The sequence below is a fragment of the Lathyrus oleraceus genome, chromosome 5 (genome assembly GCF_024323335.1).
Source record: "Lathyrus oleraceus cultivar Zhongwan6 chromosome 5, CAAS_Psat_ZW6_1.0, whole genome shotgun sequence".
Lineage (NCBI taxonomy): Eukaryota > Viridiplantae > Streptophyta > Magnoliopsida > Fabales > Fabaceae > Lathyrus > Lathyrus oleraceus.
Genome location: NC_066583.1, coordinates 213,164,837 through 213,171,288, shown reverse-complemented (window position 1 = coordinate 213,171,288; position 6,452 = coordinate 213,164,837).

The window sequence follows — 6,452 nt, the reverse complement described above, 5'->3', positions numbered from 1 at the left end:
AGCTATCGGCGCGGGCTTCTTCAATTTCTGGTAGTTGTATCCTAAACCGGTACGGTCCTTGTTGGAAGGAAGTTCAAGCATTCTTCCCCATCCTTAGGGGTGTCCATCCTTTATGATTGTCAGGGAGTCCTTAAAAGAGGCCATTGGAGATTCGACATCTTTTGATTCATCCCTTGCTGGGAGAACCATTTCAACATTGATAACTTCAAATGATTGGAATGGGATTTCTCTCATCCCCCCTTCTCCTTCAACTTAATGGAAAGATGCGAGGTGACTTACCATAATGTCCTCCTCACCCTCGACAACAACCAGTTTATCGTCAGCTAAGAGTTTAAATCTTTGGTGGAGCATTGAAGTGATTGCACCAGCTGAATGGATCCAAGGCCTTCTAAGCAGACAACTGTAGGTTGGATAGATGTTCATTACGAAGAAAGTGATAAAGAAAGTATGGGGACCAATCTTCATAGGCAAATTCACCTCATCGATTACAGTCCTCCTAGTCCCATCAAATGCTCTTACTATAAGCTCACTCGGTTTCATTATGAGTCCTTCAACAGTTAGCTTAGCAAGGGAGCTCTTAGGCATCACATTGAGGGAATACCCAATGTCTACCAAAACTCTTGATAGGATTGTGTTCACACACTCAATAGAAATATGGAGAGCCTTGTTATGATTCCTTCCCTCGGCGGGAAGCTCTTCATCACTGAAACTCAAGCTTAAGCTAGTAGCGATATTGTTAACTACCCCTTCAAACTGACAACCAGAGATCTCTTGCGGTACGTGAGTTGTCCTCAAATTTTTTACCAAAGCATCCCTATGGACTTCCGAGCACATTAATAAAGACAACATTGAGATCTTCGGGGGGGTTTGGTTAAGCTGATCAACTACTCGATAATCGCTCTTCTTTATAATGCGTAAGAACTCTTCTACTTCATTGAAAGGTGCAGGGTCTTGTGTCTGCTGAGCGCCATCAATTTGTTTGCCTTTGTCTGAACCTAAAGGATTGATAGTTCCAATTGGAGTGGGTGTTGGCGCAAATATCCTTCCACTTCTCGTGATTCTGCCAGTGCCGGTGATATTGATTATTGGATCACTAGACTTCAATGGTTCTTCTTGAATCTTCTGACCATGGATGTAGATTGAGGTGTCATACACCCATGGGACTGCTTCTGTGTTAACATACGGGAATGGTGTGGGAACTGTTATTATGATCAGAGTAACAGGATTTGTTAACAGAGTTAACTGAGAGAAGTTATATGGAATTTGCAGAGGAGTGACTTCGTCGTATGGTATCTCGAGGGTAGGCACATCTTCTTTTTTGGAGGGGCAGTCTACCACCAAGATCCCTTGGTCCATTAATCATTGTATAACAGAATTCAATGTTTTACATTGTTGCGGATTAATCATACAGTTTTCCCAATCATTACTACAGACAAGAAATGCATTATCCTTCATTAAAGCATTCTTGATATCGATGAGTGGTGTTTTTAACTCGTCCACACAAGACATCAATCTTTTTCCATTATCAACTTCCACCATATCCACGGCTGAATTATTGTGAGGGGGCATCGGGTTGTTATTTAAATTCAGCCCATTGGGGGTGAACGTGATTGCCTTAGAATCAATAAGATCTTAAACCTTGTACTTCAATGCTTTACAATTCTCGATGGAATGCCCAGGAGCGCCAGAATGAAATTCACAGTGGGCATTTGCATTCTTACCGGGAGGAAGAACCGCTGGTAGGGGTCCTAACTCCTTTAGTTGTACAAGTGATCTCCTCAATAAATATGGTAGAATGTGGATATACGGCATGGTAACCGTGTCAAATCTTCTCTCGGACGTTCACACCCTTTGTTGTTGTTGTTGATATTGTGGTTGTTGACGTTGCGGTTGTTGTTGATACTGTTGTTGTTGTGGTTGTTGGTAGCATTGATGTTGTTGAGTTTTAATAGGAATTGTAAATGGTTATTGTTGACTAGGTTGGACGGGAGCTACGGTGGCTACTTGCAGATAAGTGGGATTTCTTGTTCGAATGACGGAGGTGGCATTGGTCTATCCTTCATGCTTTTTACCATAGGAAAAAAATGTTTCTTCAATGCACTGGAAGTACTGGAAGAGTTCTAGATCTTGCCCATCTTAATCATATTTTCTATCCTTTCACCGGCTAAGACCAGGTCGGAAAAGCCCGAGGAGGTGCTCCCTACCATTTTGTCAAGGTATGGGCCTTGCAGGTTACCCATAAACATGTCTACCAGTTCCCTCTCTAGCAATGGGGGTTGTATCATAGCAGCTAATTCCCTCCACCATTGGGCATACTCTTTGAAGGACTCCTCAGACCTTTGAGTCAGATTTTGCAACTAGGTGTGATTAGGTATCATATCAGTGTTGTATTGATAGTGCTTGAGGAATGCCTCACCCATTTCCCTCCATGTGTGAATATGGCTACCCTCGAGTTGCATATACCAATCCAAAGATGCCCCACTGAGAGAATCTTGGAAAAAATGCATTAATAGTTTATCATCACTGGATTAAGCAGCCATCTTTCGGCAGTATGCCCTAATGTGAGTCCTAGGGTCGCTATTTCCCTTATATTTTTCAAAGTTTGCGACTATGAACTTGGCTGGAATGATGACCCCGGGCACTAGGCACATTTCTGCCGCGTTAACGCCTAAAACATCAGTGTTCTGTATTGCCTTAAGTTTCTCCTCGATAGCCTTTACCTTCCTCTCCACCTCGTTGGTTGCTGAACCGAAAGCTCATACTGAGAAGCAGCCTTTGGGCTGAAGAATGCATCATATTGGTCGTCTATTTCAAAAACGTGAGAACGAGGATTGATGTTTGAAACACTGTCGGGTGCACTAATGTTAATTGGAGGATCAACTTGAGGAACTAGAGTCAGAGTCTCGACTGCTGGAGAGGTAGGAGGATTGGTAGCACTAGCACGTTGGTTCATTTCTTCTTGCATTTTTGCCATGATTTATTGGCCTCTTGCGACCGCTTGAATAGTCTCCATCAATCGCCGCATTTGGGACCACACCTGGGATACTTCCTCCTGAAGGGAAGCTTGGTTTTCTTGAAGTTTCTCCATGACAGCTTGTCAACGTCATCGTGTATCATACTGAAAAGTCAGCTTTGGAGAGTGGTTCTGGTCAGAAAAAAGGGTGGATGGATGAGTTTTTATGTTTTTATGTTTTGAAAGATTCAAATGATGCATGAATGTTTTTTTTTGTTTTATGTTAAAGCAAAGCTCTTTTAGTTATTCGTGTTTATTCATTGCAAAAACTACTTGATAATTTACGTTCACAATCATAGATAAAGGACAACACAATAGAAAAAATCACAAAGCTTTCATTCATCCTTTGAAGTGAAAATAGATTGCAATACATGGAAGTTGCAAAAATACAAGTGATGGAAACAAATAAACCAACTAGATATCCATCCTAAAAGTGACCCCTTGAGACTTGCGGAGAGCCTCAATGTCGGTGATGAGTTCGGCCATCGTCTTCTTGCAGAAATTGACGAAGTGATAGACCTCTTTGGAGGTATTATCTGGGCACATGATCATATCATCCTCCTTCAACTTGTCGGGAAAGTCTTGAAGGACATAGTTAGTTAATACCGCCATGTTGGTGTATTTGTCCCTTCACTCGTTGTAAAGAGCTTGGAGATTATGGATGATTATATCCCTTTGAGCAATGGCAGCTTCGGATCCATGGAAATGCTCCTCCCAATGTCTACAGTTGTTTTGCAACTCTACATAGGCTTGGTCATAGATCCCCCTCTTCAAGTTCTTGATTTTCTCGCAAGCTCGTCCAAGGTTGAACTGCTCACGCAAGAAGCTTCTGTGAATCTTTTCTCTCTATAGGTGTTCCTTAGCCAGAAGGTCCTTATACTCTTTTAGAGTGGTCCTTAGTTTGAGAATTTGGGCCTCATAATCTTCCCTCGCTTCTTTCGTCATGGCTTTAGACCTCTCGAAAGTATTCTCAAGGTCCTTGATGATTCGGGACGCTTGATCCAACTCGTCATTGCGGAAGTCTAGCTCAGAATTAGCTCCTTGTAGAGCTCCACCAACCCAAACTCTTTGTCCCTCGGCTAATCGGAGCCTCTTCTTGCTATCTTTAATTTTTTCACAAACTTTCTTACCCTTATCCTCCAAGACGTGGTTATGTTCCTTGGCTCGATTGAGTTGGACTCATAATTGAGTGTTTTCCAACTCAAGCTCTTTGATTTGGCTGGTAAGTTTGTCCATGTGCTCTTATAGGATAGGCTCGGGCTCGGGCATCAACATGAATGAAGAAGGGTCAAACAGAAACGACATTTTAACAACCCTAGTCTTCTCTTTTACCCACACATAGTAGGGTTCCTTGGCTAGGATGTTTTTCTTACCCCATTCTTGGTCAATACAAAATATGCTTGTCCAAGCTTTTCGCACTCTTTTCACATTTAAATCAAGCGGATCCACGATATTGATGACGAATGGAATGAAATCTCTTTCCTCGAGAGGACTCGTCATGGCGTACCCTAGTTGTCTCTTGAGTATAGCAGGGTTGTAGTTGATGAAACCGTGTGTTCCTATTAAGGGTATGTTAGAGAACTCTTCACATCTTGTGATAACGTCTTTTGTATCCCATTCCCTCTTATACCATAGAATTGAGTTGGCAGAGAGAGATGCGAACCTTTGCGACGATGTTAGTTTGTTTTGAGCAAAAAGTCCACTTTGAGGCATGCGGGCCCTCAGCCATAAATTTAACATAGGATCACAACTGAGGAAAGTATCTCCCTTCATCTCATGCCTTGTATGAACGGTATGGTAGAAGTCGGCAAGTAAAAAAGGCATCGGATTCTTTGTTATAAAAACTTCAACTACTAAATGATCCACGAACTTGTCCATATTTGGGAAGAGGATAATTCCATGAATCAAAAGTGCCAAGGTTGCACTACAGAAGTCCGGTCTTCCTTTTTTAATCATTTCCCAAGCATGGGTTTCGAGGAACTTTTGGGTTAAACCTTTGATAGATCCTTTAACGCCCCAATTGGCCACTAGCTTGTTGGCATTGATGCCCAAGGTGAGTGAGAGCTCAGTCAAACAGAAGCCTTCTTCCAACTTCGAGAAAGGGTTGTATTATTTGATTGATCGGTTGAGGAGTCTCTCGAGGTCTTCCAAGGTTGGAGAGAATTGGAAGTGGGGGAAAGTGATGCATCTTAAAGGGACGTCATAGTATTGGGCCATTGTAGTGATAACACCATAGTCAACCTTCTCAGTTAGAAGATCTATGATGTTCCCAAAATTGGATCTAAACTTGTTGTCTTTAAGAGCTACGACCTTTGAGCAGAGGACCTCTAATGAACTGATATAGGGACTCTTGAAGCAGAAAGTAGAGGTGTTTTTCCTTGTTGAAGTATCCATGATTGTGTCGGAAAATAGTCTTGTAATTTTGCGTTCGAACAAACGGAAATTTTAAGAGTTTTGCTTATTATTTAATGATGAATGAATGATTGGTTTACTATTTCCACCGAATTTTAGGCATGGGTTCATGGTTTTGGACCATCGTAACGAAGCATGGAGTTAATAATGACTGCTTAGTAAACCAAGGTTCTCACTTTGTATGATCTAAGGCTTTTGGAAAATTAGGTGTAAGACACTGCCCCTAGAGTCATGGACTTCCTTGACTGTCAGCCGCTTATGTCAATTTACTTGCCAGACGACTGCTTCATCAAAGTCATCTACTCTAAAAGTGAGATCTTCGTATCGACCCTTACGAGGAAAGAACCTCGGTGGCCTATACTACCGACCATAGGTCTAGGATAGCCATATTTTAAAGGTTCTAAAAGGAGTCTTAGGGTTATTGACTCTAGTAAAATAAAATATGCTTACGCCGAAAGCATGACGGTCATCAATCCCCTTAAGAGAATCTACCACTAAGTGAAGTTATCGTACGATCCTAACGAGGAAGGCACCTCGCGGCCCAATACTACTCAACCTCTCCTATCTCAAGCAAAACTCTCAGACTCGGGAGGAGAGTCTTTCACACAAGGTTTTTCTTTGCAATCATTATTGCTTCCAAAATTCTTTGTCATAAAGCCAAAGTTTTGAACCAATAGTCAAACAAAGAAAATATGTACAGGTTAGCAACAAAAGCAATATACATAGAAAAAATAAATAATAGATAAATCTCCACGTGCATAAAAGAGGTACAACCCAAACTAGGCTAGACTTGCTTAGGGAAAAACGGTAGTCCCCAGCAGAGTCGCCAGTTGTCATTACCAGGATTTTACGATAACAAAACCGGGACTAAAGAGATGCCAAAGAGAGAAAAAATCAGAAGAGTCGCCATCGAATTTTATTTAGTTTACCTCTATCGGAGAGGCAGGGGAAATATTCGATAAAACCCTCAAAACATACGTGCATGGGGAGCGCTAAAAGAGAATAAGGAATCGGTCTCGCAACCGAG